The following is a 17521-nucleotide window of genomic DNA, read 5'->3' on the forward strand; positions in this document are numbered from 1 at the left end:
AGGAGGGTTAGGACTGCAAGATCCGGAGGCCAAGTGTAAAGCACTTTTCTTGAAAAGTTTCGTTTGTAATCATGATGCTGATAATGAATATTATCTTTTAAACCTTAAACAACAGTCTAGAGAATCAAATCGAAACGCAGTACGAGGGTTTAACATGCAGAGTCCTGCATAACGGAACTTTGTTCAACCTCATCCGGTTAGTCACAAGTGAGATGAAAGGATGTGTACTATCGCCGCTACTGTTCCTCATCGTAATCGACGAGATCATGGTAGGGGCGATTTACCGTGCACCGAATCTTAGGTTACTTTGGCGCCTCATGACTATGAATCATCAGTTGTTCACTTCGATCTGGCCGATGCTACTAGCCCAACGGCGCTCTTCCATCCAGAGTAAGCTCAACCTGGCCAGGCCGAACGCTCCTTTGCGGCAGGTCCAATCGTCAACGTCAGCAATATAAAATCGTTGGATGTCTCAATACAGACAACCCCTACAAATTTACAGTAGCTGGGCAAATAGTAGAGAATATCAAAAATCAGAGGGGTGTGTACAAGACACAACCGCATGACGTAAACTACGTAAAACAGTTTTTTATGAACGACAAAGGACTACTATGCAATTTCTTTGTATCAATAATAGAATTTGTAGTGGCTAATGGTTTGGGAATCGTTAATTTTAACAAGGTAAATTCTACAAGATTCTGGTGGATTCTGGGGATTTGTGTTGGAAATATTTAGAACAAAGTTTGAAGCATAAGCAAAGCCTGAAGAAATTCCTTTATAACCATACACTGTACACGCTAGAAGGAAGCGTACTCGCCAGATTCGGTGACACGGTCAGGTATTAAGACAAGCTGTTGCGACGATGATAGGCTTTGCAAGAATAATTGGTTTGGTAGTCTCAATTTTCAAACACTTGTTATGATGAAAAGGAATGCAATAGGGAAATTCTCGCACTAGAGAAATGTTGCCTTTTCTGCGACAAGATGCGGATTGATTTCCACAAAATGCTTTTGATGTAGTTGGTTTCAAATTCTTGGCGGTAGTAACTTTCTCGGAAAACTCACCGTACAATCTTTCAGAAAATTGTTGGCCCTTTAAAGAACTGTTCGAATCAATTTTACAGAAAATTGAGCTCCTATGCGACAAAACATGGTTAAATTTCCGCGCCGCGCCTTTGATGCAGTTTATTTTAAATTCTCGGTGGTTTCGACACTTTCACAACGCACACCAAATGCTTTCGATTGAACATTTGCATAATTTCGATAAATCATGCAAATTTTTAGGCAAAATTGTAGAGATTTACGAATTTTGCGAAGACTTGCACACATTGAAATATGGCAACACTGAGTAATACATTCATCAATGTGAAATTTTCTTCATCATGTGAGAAGAAGAAAATGTTTTCGAAATTTCCAATCAACTAGCACAGTTTAAACAAATTTGTATTGAATATGTCATGGTTGCGACGGAGCGCTATTCAATTTTCACACAGCGCTCACAGTGATTGACACTTGTGTCCCGGGATTTCGTCCTAAGAAAATTATTCTTTCACTCCTGTGAGATATTTTCGTAGCCCTTACAAGGGCTGTTTTACTGCAAGCGCTATTCAGCGGTGTAGTTTTGTTGGCTTCTGCGAAGCTGCCCGGACGCCCTTTGAAGCCAGAATGAAGAAAGTTTTCGCTCCTGCCGCACCAGAGATCTGATCCGGTGTGAACTGGTTAGCAGCCCCACTGGTACCGCGCACAACAATGCAAAGACGACTATAGTATTGCGCATTGCGCAGTTAAAAGTGCGACGAGGAAGTGCGGAATCTCAAATAAAAGTGCGATTTGGTGTCAGATCGTTTCGGTGTCTTCACCGCACTTATTCATTAGCTCATGATGAATAAGTGCGGTGAAGACACCGGAACGATTTGATGCAATATCGCACTTTTATTTAAGATTTCGCACTCTGTCGCAGTCCAGTTAGCAATGCAATAAACTATAACAGCCGACGGCCACCGCGTCCGGATAGCCAAAGCATACTGAAGGGAGCAGCAAACGGAGAAACTGGCTAGCAGTCTTCCGATGCGTCTTCCTCGAGGTGTGAATGAATGATGAAAGATGCGAAGAAGTTTGTGTCCCGACGTCTTTCTTGGAAAATTATTCGGTTCTCTCTTGTGGAAAACATTTTCAAAGCCCTTAGAAGGGCTGTTTGAATCTATATGCTGAACAATAATTGTTCAATTAATGCGTACATGAGGTGAAATTCGGTAATTATGACAACCAAATCCAGATCGGCAGCGTTAGCTTTGCGTGACGATGCTGTGCAAAACGTCGTCGGGCAGCAAGGCTACCGTGTCGTATCAGTTTTGCCGTGCATCAGTTTGAACCGGCTGGTGGGGGCTCCAGTAGCGCCGCGCACGACGACGATGCGAAGGGAACACACGAAAGCGCAACCATCGACAACCATCGCGCTTGGCTTGCCAAAGCATACTGAAGGGAAAAGAAAACGGAGAAACTAGCTAGCTGTACTCCGATGCGTTCTCCTCGAGGTGTCACGAAAGAATGATGGAAGATGAGAAGAAGACAATAACTTATATACTAGACGGCTGGACGGCAAAGAGGTTCAAATTCCCCTCTCGCACGTGATTGGTTAGATGAAAGAGGGGTGTAAATTAGTGATGCCATACAGATTTTCGCACAGTGCACACAAAATGCTTTCCAATAATAATTATCTTATTGAACTTTTGCAAATCGATCAGCACAATTATAATGTTTAACAAATAATTTCTATATATCTATAAATTTTTCGGCAAAATTGTAAAGAACATTTAAGAATATTGCGAAGATTTGCACACATTGAAATATGGCAACACTGAGTAATACATTTCATCAAAATGAAAATTTCTTCATCATCTGAGTTGAAGAAAATGTTTTCCGATTGCCAATCAACTAGCGCAGTTTTCACACATTTGAATTGAATATCTCAATGTTACGACAAAGCGCAGTTCAATTTTCACACAGCGCTCACAGTGATTGGCTTTCCTCATGAGAAAATTATTCGGTTCACTCCCGTGGGACATTTTCGAAGCTCTTACAAGGGCTGTTTTAATTTTCTTGCAGTATTTCTGCAAGCGCGTTCCATAATTTTGTTGATTCCGATGTTGGCTTGTGCTGCCCGGACGCCCGATTGAGAAAGTTTTCGCAGATCCGATCCGGTGTGAACTGGTTGGCGGCCCCACTGGTACCGCGCACAGCGTTGCCATGACAACTAGCATCAGCCGATGACCACCGCGCATGCCTAGGCAGAACATACTGAAGGAGGCTTTCCTCCTGAGAATTATTCGATTCACTCCCGTGGGACATTTTCGTAGCCCTTTCAAGGGCTGTTTTAATTTACTTGCAGTATTACTGCAAGCGCGTTCCATGATTGTGTTAATTCCAATGTTGGCTTGCGCTGCCCGGACGCCCGATGAAGCCAGAATGAAGAAAATTTTCGCAGAGCTGATCCGGTCTGGTTGGCGGCCCCACTGGTACCGCGCACGGCGACGCGACGACGACTGGTAAAGCAAGTGGCAACAGCCGACGACCACCACGCTCGGCTTGCCAAAGCATACTGAAGGGAGAAGCAAGCGGAGAAACTGGCTAGCAGTCCTCCGATGCGTTCCCCTCGAGGTGTCGCGGAAGAATGATGGAAGATGAGAAGAAGACAATAACTTATATACCAAGCGAGAAATCCCAAAAAAATGTGCTCGCTCGTGATTGGCTGGATAAAATTAAAACATAGGTTCACTTTTCCGCAATTTTCAATAGTTTGCTGTTGAAAATCAATAGTTTTCTTTATTTGACATGAAAGGGACATAGTTTTGCGATTGTTTGATGGCAAAATTTTGAAAATCGGTCAATAAATGGCTGAGTTATTAGCGTGCAAAATCTTTCATAATTTCGTGACGGTCGCAAAATTTAGATTTTCATTTTACACCCGGTGCCGTGGTACAGTACCGTACCTTCCCCATAGACGTAGTTTACGTCAAAACTGTCTTAAATATCTTGGCATTCAGAATCTGATAGCGTCAGACGTTGCTATTCGAAGCCAGCAAAACGTGGTGCGAGTCGGCAGTTATCACACAGGTTTACATCAACCTATATCTGCGGTTTATAATTCGAGCATGATGAGCTCACAACTGGGTCTCAATTTCAAATACTGAGCTCCACAGACGAGACCATCAGAAACCGATATCAACAGAGGTGAGTCGGCCACACATTACGAAAGGACGGAGATGAAATCTACCAGCAAGCGCTGTATTGGAACTCGACAAGACATCGCAGCAAAAGCAGATCTCGAGGCTTGTTCCGATGAAGCCTGAATAGGGAAATTAAGGAGATCGATAGAAATACGACCTGGACTCAAGTCAAGGCTAATGCGAGCAGCCGCCCAGGATGGAGATCGTTTATTCGTTGGCCCTATGTACCCTTAGGGGATACATGAGTGAATGGGTGATAAATCTGTTGGGAGATGCATTTGAACGCGTTCTGTTCATGTTCTGTTCAAGAGCTGTGCTCACGTGAGCCGTGTTCATGTTCAAACATTTCAGGCGCCTGATCACAGTGCTCCTCGTAGCTAGTAGCAACTGATAGCAACAAATTGCTACCGTGTGTGGCCGTATGTGTCTTACACTTACACCTAGAACCAAGCCTAGAACCAAAATGGAATTTGGAAGTGAAAATTAAATCGACACTGATTCTTCATTAGGGCCTAACTGACATTTTCGATTTCTCTTCATCGATCCTCTCTTTGTGTTATTACGGAAAGTGTATTAAGTTTTCCAAAGACATTTTGGTTGAAATGCGAAGACGGCGACTACATTTTGTTCTAGAAACAAAAATAATAATGATTGTGTTTGTTTTGCTCAAGTCATTAGCGAAAGAGAGAGTCGACGAAGAGAAATCGATCAAGTCAGTTAGACCCTTAAGAAAAATCATTGTCGAAATCACGGCATACACCGTGAAATAAATAATAGGTCAATGAAATGGTGGCTCAAGATATTGAATATCAGAATCTTGTGGAGGAGAATGTGCCTCTGGAGCCAACCTACTGAATCTATTTGGAAGACATCCGAGCAAATATGGCATAATGCGTGGGCCCCACACTGCGGGAACAACCGACGGAGACTTGACTGCTCCACGAAAAATATCGAATATTAGGGCTCTTCTCACTACACCCGGCCAAGCTCGGGCATCTAGAGCCTACCCGGCCTAGTGTAATGAGAATGGCATACGATACCTAACGATAGCTAAGGGCTTGGAAGCATTGCAATGTTGCTTTCTCATCGATAGAAAACTCCTTCCCAATTTAAACAAAACGCATCTGACCTGTCAATTTTGAACACCGCTCGGTGTTCAATCTAGTAATCTAGATTGTGTTCAAAATTTTGAACATGCTTTTATTATTTATTAAATAAATAAATAAATAAATGAGCGTTCAAAATGCATCTCTGCTGTTGGGACCTCGAAAATGTGGCAAATTCTCACAATTGTCATACATCAGCTACATCAACATATCAGCTAAAAAAACTCACACGATGGCTGTTTTCGGTTGAAGAAGACACCAACACTCAACGTCCAGCTTGAAGCGATTAACCCAAGATCAGTACCAGTGGAGAACTCACACGGAACATTGAATAAATTTAGCAGGATACAGACACAACACTCGAAGAAACAGTACGGCAGATGATTCCAATGCCATCCCGATATACTTAATTGAAGATTCGAGAAACATCATAGAGCTTGCTTTTAGAGAGGTGTTGCACATGAATTCTCAACTCAACTGCGATAATTCGTATCACTTGTAACTTCCAGTTCAGGCCAGTTTTTGGAGTAAAGGGATTGCTGTTCGTTGCATTTGTCTGCTATATTCTGTTCTATGAAATTCAATAGTCTTCCTGGTATGAACGTTGTGACAGAACGATTACTGGAAATTTTTAGAATTATAGCACCGTTGAGAGGAACTCAGATTCCATGTAGATACATACGTCAATCAAACTTTCGAGCACTATTAATGAACAGTTGAGCAACATTTCTATGAATGAACTTGCACTTTCACAACCTGCAGATTACACTCTGTTTCGCAATTTCTTAATACATTCCGAATAAGAAACTATCTTATACTATTGATCACACCGCTAAAAGTTAAAATCTAATTCATCAAGCAGTAACAATACCTTTGTAACAAATAACTTCACAAATCCAACTGATTTTCACGAACTTCTCACGAGACCACGATCCATCTCCACCTGGGAGCGGTTACCGTACCCGACCAATGTCACGCGAAATCTGTCGACCCAATGATCTGCTGAACTCCTGGATCGGCCGCCCGCCGTCGTCGGTAGGTCGGTTGCCTGCCAACTCTTCAAGACGACGACAGTAGGTACTGCTCTAAACAGGCTTGACTCCATTATCTTGTTAAAAGTGAAATATGGCATCGCCGCCACCGGTAGCGCGCGAGTAAACACAACGAGCATAAGTGTCCATCCCGAGGCAAATAAAAGTTGTCCACGTTCAGTCACTAACTAATTCGGATCATCTTGGAGCGGCGCGGTGGATGCGGCGTCTCCACGGGACGGACGACCGCGGGCACAGCTGATACGCGTTGAGCTAATAATCATTTCCCGGTCCAGCTGGCCCGGTAGTCTCCGTCCAGGAAAGACGGCCGCTGCATGAGCGCGAGCGAAGATGAATTTGCGTTTCTGACCGGGGCTAGTAGACACCCAGTTACTCTTGATTGTTATACCAACAACGTGCGGCTGATACATTTTAGCTCTAACGCGTGATAAGAACGCTCTTCAATGGTGGGTTGGCGTCGCAGCCCAAGTGAAGGTGCAGCTTCATTCCAAACGTACGGGTATTCGACTCGTGAGATCACACACAAGTCTTTGGAGGATCATTATCCAATTGAGTTGATCAGCAAAAATTACTGTGCAAAATAGTTATTGCATTAGTTGGATAATATAAGCATGACCCTGGATCAGTCCTGCAAAATATCAGTCTCAGTGCCTGTTTTTCAGCCGAAAATGAATGACTGCGGCGGTCGTTTTCAGTTCCTCGATGTGAGAACTGACAGAGTCCGAGAGTTCCATTCGTGAGCGACCCAACAAGATCAATTCCCAATCATCCACACACTACTCATGCTGAAAGGCCATTCGTCTCAAGCGGTGGCTTGTGAGAGTGAGTGCCCTATACGTTAGCACGGGTGAAAACACTCAACTACAGAAAATTGAATGGAAATTTAGCCCTGTCAGCTCTCGCTTTCAGCACGCTGCGTGCGAGTGTGAGTACCTATTTCATTTCGCTCCCGTGTTGCTGATCGGAAAGCAACTTTGACAGGAAAACCAAAACGGAGAAAATGAAAAAAGCAAAATATCGCTATCATAAAGGCCTGTCGAAATATTGCAGCCCTGCCCTGGATTCTGAGAAACCTGTTAAGAAGTGTTAGGTCTTATGGCATTTTGTTAAGCAAACTTTACAATTTTGATATTTTATATCAAAATATATAGAATATAATAATATTCTCTTCAATGTTTCCATTACTTACAAGTTTTGATGCTCTTTCAGGCTATTAAGCGTATTCCAATAGTTTTGTGCAGTTTTCAATTCATGTGGAAACTTGTTGATTGTAATGTCACCAAAGTTGCTTTACTAATGTTTTCGTCATACTTCTTAGCAACGCGAGATTCGGGGGCATTCCTTATCATCCCGTGCGTCGATGACAACAGCTCACAATACAGTTGACACATTATGGGGGTATCAATCGTCGCAATACTGTCTTCCACCGAATCTTGCTATTAATTTCAATATATTGAAATTTGAGGTAGCCAATGCGATAGGCGCGCGACTATTCAACAAGGTCATGAATGAAGGGTTCGAAATATTCTTGACTTCTTGGGTTAAGAACATTCATCGTACCGTTATGACAGTGTACAATAATCAATTAATAAAGAAAACTCTTAGCAAAAAAAAAATAGGAGTGCTCACAGAACAAGCTAAAAAGCATGCTATATCACAGTTGAAGCGCTATACTGAATACATTGAACACACATTCTGACTTTCAGAGACAAGACTTAACTGGTACGTTCCAGTTAGTTGTCGACTACTTCAGTGCAATTTCTTAAGTCTGTTTCAACTGGACGAAATCAAGCAACTGCGTTCGGTTTGGGCAGCAGGGATTACAGTACCGCATTAAGGCAGGCTTCTGACATGGTGTAACACGTGGGATTGAACATTAAAAACTCTAATAAAAATCAAAATCAAATAGGAGGAAGTAGTAGTGGCGAGGCTAACCCCTTCACAAGAAGTGGGTTGGCGAGGTCTCCGTTAAGAAGAGAAGCAAGGAGCTGGAGCGGGAAGCTGCGTACGCAGCTCCAGCGTGGGAGCTTCGATCCACTCCTCGGCAAACCAACCGGTGGAAATACTGGACGGGGCGTGGTTGTTGAAGGTCATCAACCAAAAAGGGTAGGATTACCCGCAATCGAGGTGGCTTGGTAAGATCATCGACTTTGCGTCCACGAAGTCCAACACTAGTGAGGACCTTTGAAAGTAAACGTTACGAAGTCTACTCAGACGGAGGTCTTCACTTTCGCCAGAAAGTCCAAAAGGAGTGTGATAAGACGTAAAAACTTGAAGTATTTTTAGGCAAAGTACGTTTAATTGGCAAATTGAGAGATAAATTTGTGAAAAAATTACCACTTGTTTTGGTGGGATTCGAACCCACGACTTCGTTATCGCTAGTCCGGCGCTTGAACCAACTAAGCTACAGAACAAGTGTGATAAGCACTCGCAGAAGCGGGAGAGGCAGCGGTCAGGTGTGGAGCTGTCTGGCGGCGCCCGCAAGGCCAGGAGGATACTAACCCCGAAAGTCTGCACTGCCGACACTCGGCAGTGATGCCGGCAAGTCGGACCCCAGCCAGGCGCCTCGGAAAGCAAGGAAGGGTGGGCCTGAAAAGGTTAACCGAGCAGAAGGGAATAGCAACAGCCTAACAAAATATGTAATTTTGGCAAAATAACTGAGCAACGGAAATAGTTATTTTCTTGTTATTAACATAACATATCATGTTATAAACTTGTCTGTCATAAGCGGCAAAATAATAAAAATCATAACAAAAAAATGTTCATGGAAGACCAGTTAAATAACACGTTTTGTTGTTTCAATAACAACTTAATAATAGCGAATTTGTAAAATATTCCAATAACACGTTTAGATATAAATAAGTTATTGATAACAATCCGCAAATCAAATTAGTTATAAAAAGGTACCTGCAGTTTTTCCACCATAAACAGAACAGAGTACGATCTTTCCAATGCAACTGAGAGAATAAAAATCCATTTGCTCCTTTTTGAGATACCGTCAAGGCGCCATTCACCGTGTGCCTTCGAATATTTTTTCATTATTCGCATATTACGATTGAATGATATGACAATTTCCCTTCAATTTCGCCAATACAACACTAATGTATTGTTACCATGTCAAAACGCTCATTAGAAACATTTAAAAGTATCATTTTGACACTAAAGTGTGTTTACATGAAGCGGGTTTCTGCTCGTTCACTGCATTCATAGTGAAAAAACTAAACCTGCGCTAAGGTGATTTAAGCGATAACGTTTTTATTCCATCAAGAAGCAATTAAATTCACATTTAGGTACCGTAATCCGGGGTAACATTGATCAGAATTTCCGATCTTCCTTGAATAATTCTCTTGTTAAAGCAAACGTTACATGTTTTATATTTTTAAAACAAGTACTGACCCTCTGAGTATGTGTTAAGCTACTCGAAAAACTATTGTAAAACTTTTAAACATGTTTAAATAGGCTTTTTAATCTAATTTTTGATTTTGTTGATTTGGGGTAACATTGATCATGTCAATGATCTATGTTCGTTTGTGTTGAAAATACCCCTACTTACTAAATTCGAGGTCGCTGATTTCGAATATGTTGTCCAAATTCTTACAAGTTATGTACTTTTTAAGTTATCTAAAGAATAAAATCCTCTATACTGCGAATAACGCCTAAAAGTAGGCAAAGGATTAAGAAATTTAATGCCTTCGTTCAAATATCGTATATTTTATTGAAAAAGAGCACTTTCATAAAAGTTTCATTTACTTAATCCAACTCCTGGATATCATATGAAAGTAATACAGTGATTTCGAACCTCATATTGTATCTAGTATTCATGCCAAGCATAAATGTTTGACAATGTATCTCATTCTGTTACGAAACACAGTTTTGGAAAAATAGATTTATTTCAATGTTTATGTAATTCAATTTTCATGAATTACATGTCACTTGATAGCTGAATAATAGCAGATTACGATATACCATTCGAAAGCAGAAACCGATTCATTGTAAAATGCTTGTTTGTACATTTCATGCGGTCGGTCAAGCCGATCAATGTTACCCCGCTGATCAATGATACCCCGTATTACGGTATGTATTTTGCATTACCGAAGTAAGTTTAACAAGAAAGTACAATTACTCGTACTTTTTAATTGAAACAAAAAGGCACGGTGAATGGGTATCCTAAAAATCAATGGTCTCCATTCACCGTGCCCCATATTGTCCCATATATCTAGGAAAAATCGAAAATTTGAACAATCGTTTTTCTAATAAAATCTTGCAAGTTATAACTTGAAATGAATTTATACGAAGAAAATTCCCTCGGCTGGGTTGTTTTGATCATTTTTAAACAAAGTAGAATAAAATTTCTCATACACGGTGAATGGGTCCCTACTACCACGGTGAATGGTGACCTAGCACGGAATTAGGCGACCCTACTACCCATTACTAATTGTACTATATCACCAAATTTTGTAAAAAATTTTCAACTTCTGTGGATATTGCTTTAATTTTAACCTATAATGAAGGCAATTAAAAGCGGCACCAACAATGTTTATAAGACTTATGTCAAATGACAGCCCTTATTTGCCCCGAATCGTCTTACACCCACGGTGAATGGTGCCTTGACGGTATGACTTTTTGAAAAAATAAAGTGATTTTTCGAAGAAAAATGCCAATATATTTTTAACTATGAGAGTTAGAACATTGAGCTATTCAGAAAAAATGTGCGTCGTTGATAGTTCTAAAAGTGCTCGGAACAAAGTATTTACGAGAATCAAACGAATTAAAAGTTATGTCAAGAAAACTGAATTTCATGGATCACCCTAACATGAATCTTCTAAAAAAATATAAGTTAGGAACCATAAGAGATAGAATAATGGTTTCTTCGGCAAACCTGCTCCAAATAAGTTCTTTTACAACTTTGTAGAACATTTTGTAAATGTACATAAAACTATTAAAAAGCAGATGTATGGATCAGCTAAACTAGAGGGACCACCCTAATTTCACAATAATAAGAAAAAAGGTCGAAAAATATGAAGAAACTTTCCCAAAGACACCATGTATCTAAAACCTAAGGTTTAGGCACAAACATTTTTGTCTTCGTAAATACGGCTCTGGACCCATTGTGAGTGGCTGATTTCGTCATTTTAGCGCGCTTAATTAATAACTTTTTTACTATTAACTTTAGCGTCATGGTGTCTTCGGGAAAGTTTTACACTATAATAAAGAGCTTCTTTTGAGCTTCTGTGAAAAATGATCAATCCCCCTAAAAGTGAGATAGAAAATGTATTTTTTGAAATTTTCAAGATACGAGGTTGGTGTCTTCACAAAAGTTGTAGAAAATGTTGTTTGGAGCAACTTTGCCGAAGACACCAAGTTTATAACTCCGTTACTTTTCAAGATACGTTACGTTTTCTTTCATCAGCCTCTTAAAAAAGGTTTTTGCGCAATAACTTTCGAAATATTGATTCTACATTTTTCTCATGTTCTACGAAGTTATAGATAATGGTAAAACACACAACTTTGCCGAACATTACATTACTAAAAGACTGTAAGATGGTTTTTGTATAGAAACTAACATTTATTTATGTTACTCTTATATGGGAATCCCATAATGGGATTTATATATATTTTCATCATATTTATTTGACAGTTCATGTCAGCTTGCATTTTTTGTTATTGTAAGTGTGTGTTAATATAAAGAAAAGTTCGTTGTGTATTCTGGATCATTCATGAAGTTCGTTACATAAAAACTTACCATCTACTTCTATTTTCTTACTTGCTCACAATGCACCACTTCTCCGGATGTTCCGGAAACCTAGTGTCCCTAGGGATGTGGCCACTTTCTGACCGAATATGAAACCTAGCTTGCGATCAAACTTTATGATTTTGCAAACCAAGAGTATTAGGCCATGTTTTGCAAAATCATGAAGTTTGATATGTCACAAGCTAGGTATCAGAACTGATCAGAAAGTGGCCATTTCCCTGGGGGCACCAGGTTTCCGGAACATCCGGATAAGTGACCAGTATATCCGAAATTTCTGGAAACATGGTCCAATACTCTTGATTTGCAAAATCATGATGTTTGATATGTCACAAACTACCTAAGTAACAATTCCATCGCTGATTGGTTTTGTTTGATTTTCATTAATGTTTTATTACAGCAATAATTAAAACTCACAGTTTTATGACTGCTTTTATGAAAACCATTAATAAAATGTTTTATAGTATACTTGAAGATATCCATAAAGACAGATTTTAAGAGTAAACAAAACTTTCCAATATGTAAACCTTCTGGCAATCATTATTACCGCAATAAAACGGTTAAAACTCTCAACAGATGGCGATCCGTTCGATTAGTAACGACATCTGTTGGTGGAAAAGCAGAAACTACGACACCGCTAGGTTTATTGAGGTCATCATAAAGGTAAACTTGCTTTCGTTTTATTTTCGCTGACTATGGTCGTCGCCATATTGAAGAATTAGCTTACGTGAATGAAAAATAGTTAATTTTGCTTAAATTAGCAATGAATTGGTAGTTTGCAACCATTTTCGTAACATGCTCACATAAATAAACTCTCTCTGCTGAGTTTTCTTGTGATTCGGGATAGTTTCACTAAATTCACAAATTGATTTATTTCATTCCAAGATGATAATATTTACTATTTTCGAAGCGCATTAATATTATGATTCTGCAACCCCAATATTCACGGTAAATTCGAATGCGCACAAGCCTACCAGCACAATAACTACTAAAATACTACTTTGAAATAATCGCTTTCTACTTACGAATGATGTATCTTCCTGAACTATACGTGCCATCGAAGAAGCTTCTCTGCATCATGAGCTGTCATAGTTTTTGTTGAAAAAAAAAAATCAACAACAATCGAGAATGGGAAATATTTCAACTAGGTTTTAAAACAGATTTATTGCTACTCTTAATGTGGTTTGCAAAACCTCTTCGAGAGTGGTCCACTTAGCCGGAAGATACTCTTAAAGAAATTATCAAGAGGTTTTTATGTATGATTCAGTTTTATTGCAAGTTTTATAAAATTGGTCATGAAGATCTCTTGTAGAGCCGAACAAAACTAGAAATGTTACGGTAGGCTTCAGAACCGGTCAGAAAGTGGCCACTTCCCTGGGGCTCCAGGTTTCCGGAACTTCCGGAGAAGTGGCCAGTGTATCCGAAATCTCAATAGACATGGCCCAATACTCATGTTTTGCAAAATCTTAAAGTTTGATATGCCGCAAGCTAGGTTTCAGAACCGAGCAGAAAGTGGCCACTTCCCTGGAGGCACCTGGGTCCGGAACATCCGAAGAAGTGGCCAGTGTATCTGAAATTTCTAGAAACATGCTCCAATACTCATGTTTGCAAAATCATGAAGTTTGATATGCCGAAAGCTAGTTTTCGAAGGTAAATAATAGGTTGCACCTTTATCTGATAAGGAGGTTACCCCAGTACCCCCGGCCATAAATCCGGAACAACGGAAAAATCCGGAACCATGATCCCGGTTACATAAACTAGAAGAATTTTGTGGAGCGGATCTGGTTGGATGGTTAGAACACTTGACTATCACGCCGAGGGCCTGGGATCGAATCCCACTCCCGAAAAACTCACAAAATGTGAATTCTTCCTTCGGAAGGGAAGTAAAGCGTGGGTCCCGAGATGAACTAGCCCAGGGCTAAAAATCTCGTTAATACAGATTAAAAAAAAGAAGAATTTTGTGATCAACTGTCAAAATTTCATTAACTTTCGTTGAGAAACGGCTGAGAATCAGATTTTTGAAGTTTTGAAATTGGGTGCAAAATGAGGCTCAGGCTATGAGGGCCCACATAGCCGAGGCGGTAAACGCACGGGTATTCAGCATTACCATGCTGAGGGTGACGGTTTCGATTCCCGGTCGGTCCAGGATCTTTTCATAAAGGAAATTTCCTTGACTTCCTTGGGCATAGAGTATCTTCGTGCCTGCCACACGATATACACATGCAAAATGGTCATTGGCAAAGGAAGCTCTCAGTTAATAACTGTGGAAGTGCTCATAGAACACTAAGCTGAGAAGCAGGCTTTGTCCCAGTGAGGACGTTACGCCAAGAAAAAGAAGAAGAAGATGAGGCTCAGGCACATAGGTGTTAACGTAAGACAACACGATTTTTCATTGATTGTGTTATCATTATTATACCGATATCTCAGCTCATGAAAGAGATAGCTCAAAACTGTCTTCAACCGAAATAATCTTCACAAAATTTGCTATAAAATAAAGGAATTGCGAATCGCAGGAAAAATTTCAAAATCCTAATAAATTGAGCATTTTTAAAAAAGTTGGTGAAAAAAATCGCGATTTTTTGATATTTTAACCTTTGTTAAATATATAAAATCAGCTTTGACGACCTAAACTCCCTCCAAACTTTGTTTGCGGGACCCAGAACTATGATTTACTTGGATTGATGACTTTTATTTCTTTTATTTTTCAACTCATATTAGCATTTTTTTGGTAAAAATACCAAAAATCGTCCATTTTTCATAAAATCGATGCTTGCAACCTCTAAATATTTTTTGATTAAGTTTTCATGTACGGAACTATTGTTTCTAAGACCCTAATCTATCATTCTAAGGGTGAGCAAGTTAACTTTTTGACACTTTTTCTAATTTGGGACACCCTAACGGGGATACTTTTGATGTGGAAGAAGAATTCGTCTATCTCGGTTCCTTGCTAACGGCTGACAATAACGTGAGCCGTGAAATACGAAGGCGCACCATCAGTGGAAGTCGTGCCTACTATGGGCTCCAGAAGAAACTGCGGTCAAAAAAGATTCACCCCGCACCAAATGTACCATGTACAAGACGTTAATAAGACCAGTGGTTCTCTACGGACACGAGACATGGACGATGCTCGAGGAGGACTTTGGGTGGAAGCTCCATGTCGGCACGTCCTTCTGTGTGTTGGTTGATAGGGCCGTTCTTACGGGAAGTTCAATTTGCTGTGTATGCGGTATCAGTTCTTAATACTTACTGTGTAGTTGGGCGCGGATGTGGTGGTCGACCCTGCCTGCCTTCCAAGGACAAAAGGGAGCAGGCCAGCATGCTTGATGGACTCGTCATAGCGTGTCATCGATGTTTGTTGCTGCAGGGTGCGATATGCACTAGCCTCTCTCTGAAGCAATGACTTGTTTAGTGGGTTGAGGAAAGAGTAGCCCTGAAATTCACTTCTTTTTTGTAGAAGACCGTTCTTAACCTCACATTACCTGGACCTCCCACTTCAGGTGTCTGTTGAGCAAAAAAAAAGATGAACCATCAGTTTGGCGAACCCAGAATCCAGAAGGCGGCTAAAGCCGGAAGGATACGGTGGGTAGGGCATGTTACAAAAATGCTGGACAACAACTCTGCAAAGCTGGTATACGCTACTGCTCCAGTCGCCACAAGAAGACATGAAGTAGCGATGGAAGCGACGATTGGTGAAGTGTTAGAATCTGGTAAGCATTGGGTGTAACCGAGGATGGAGACCGGCACTGCAAACCGAGTATTGTAGTGGCGTACTTATGTATTGTGGTAGTTTATTTATGTGTTATTCTAATTGTGATGTAGTGCAAATAAATGTATGTTTATACTAGAAAAACATATCACTAACACCATGCTTTTGTTTTACTGTCATCACTCAAATTTCTCAATTTTCCAAATTCGATCCATCCACCCAAAATAAAATAAAAATTGCGTATGAAATCTTCTCAAGCGCGTTTTTCAACATGATGAATGTTTCCGTTTCGGCAAACTCTACTGCAATATCGAGTCAGAAAAAATAACAGATTTTCCAGGTGCGTTATGCACCTGCAAATCCTCTCCACGCCTTCCAAACCAACTGACGACACAGGCTTTCACAGTGGCTCGTAATGAATCTGCGGACGCGGTCGGATCTGCACCTCCGCAAGAAATCGCCAGTAGATCCTGCGTCGTCACCACCACGAGCCAAAGCATCGGCATCGATATTTGTGTTTTTAATTTAGGCAAACATATTTTTCCGCAAACAAACTCCGGACGATTTTTCATCAGCTTTTCGGTTTCGGATCAAACAGAATCACCACAGAAATACGCAGGCTAGCAAACCGTTTGAAAGTAAAGCAAGCAGGTTTATAGCGCTCCGGCTGGTAGCAGAACTGCCCACAAAAAGGGCTTTAACCGATAAACGAAGTGAATATTCTCCCTCGTCGGATGGCTGACCAAACGTTGCTTCTGAACGTGAAAATATTTGGTAAGCCCTGGAATGCACGCTATGCAACGCTCACGCCGCGCCGTTTGTTTGGCACGCCATGCCACGGCATACTGGCCTGAGCTAAGCTTGTTTGTTGTGGTTGGAGAATTTTTCCCGATGCATATTTGCCAAAGGACGGGATTTTTCAATAAACAAAATCCGTGCCAATCGTTTGCGTTTCTGCGTGAGATAGTATTTTTTCGGTTGTGAAATGATGTATATGATGGGGCGATTTTGTTATTACAGTAGTGTGATTGGCAGGGCTTTACCGTTAACGTAACAGCGGTAATCCCTGTCACAAAATGGATGAACTCCGATGAATGTGAACTGTAGGAAAAGCACCGACGAACCGACGTGACAGTGGTGTTTCAAAAGTGTCCCCCCTAAATTTAACGGTCGACCAGCAAAGCGAGCGAACGCTTCTGTCAAATCAGCTCAGGCGCGAACCTTTTCCTATATGAATACACGGGGGTTTGGAGTCAAGCTATCAAAACAACGAGAACCGTTATAGAGGAGGCGGTAGTGTTCGGCTATTTTTCATCATGGCGTCGGGGACAACAAATTTGAATTTATTTGTTCTAGCTGTCACGTCGGTTCGTCGGTGGGAAAAGCCCAAATAAAACATAACATATTGCGAGTGACGATCCACACACGTGATGAGAGGTTGAAGTGAATGTGAGGTAGAAGGCAGAAGTTGATCTACTGCTTTCTCCGGGTGCGTATCTCATCCAAATTATTCTCGGCGGTATCGATTAAGAGGCATTCTTGATGGTGCTCCATTGATCTTCTACGCTTCCACCTTCCGGAATATCCGCAGCATGTTCTCTAGCTCCTCGACGATGGACCTTTTCACCGCAGCGTCTTCCGGTCGACGTGTGTTAAACCGTCGCCCGATTTTCTCCTCCCGTC

The 17521-nt window shown here is 40.9% G+C and overlaps 1 protein-coding gene across 3 annotated transcripts in view; it reads right to left on the minus strand.

Moving 5' to 3' along the window:
* The window catches only part of LOC109621581 (beta-alanine transporter), a 72426-nt gene extending 66054 nt beyond the window's left edge, over nt 1-6372 (minus strand). For 2 of the 3 annotated variants that reach the window (XM_062846220.1, XM_062846219.1), the window contains exon 1: nt 6203-6372. The gene's annotated coding sequence lies outside the window, so the exon portion shown is untranslated. The remainder of the gene's footprint in view (nt 1-6202) is intronic. The other variant, XM_062846221.1, reaches the window with a different exon arrangement.
* Nucleotides 6373-17521: the final 11149 nt, after the last annotated feature.

The sequence above is a fragment of the Aedes albopictus genome, chromosome 1, assembly GCF_035046485.1.
Source record: "Aedes albopictus strain Foshan chromosome 1, AalbF5, whole genome shotgun sequence".
Classification (NCBI taxonomy): Eukaryota; Metazoa; Arthropoda; class Insecta; order Diptera; family Culicidae; genus Aedes; species Aedes albopictus.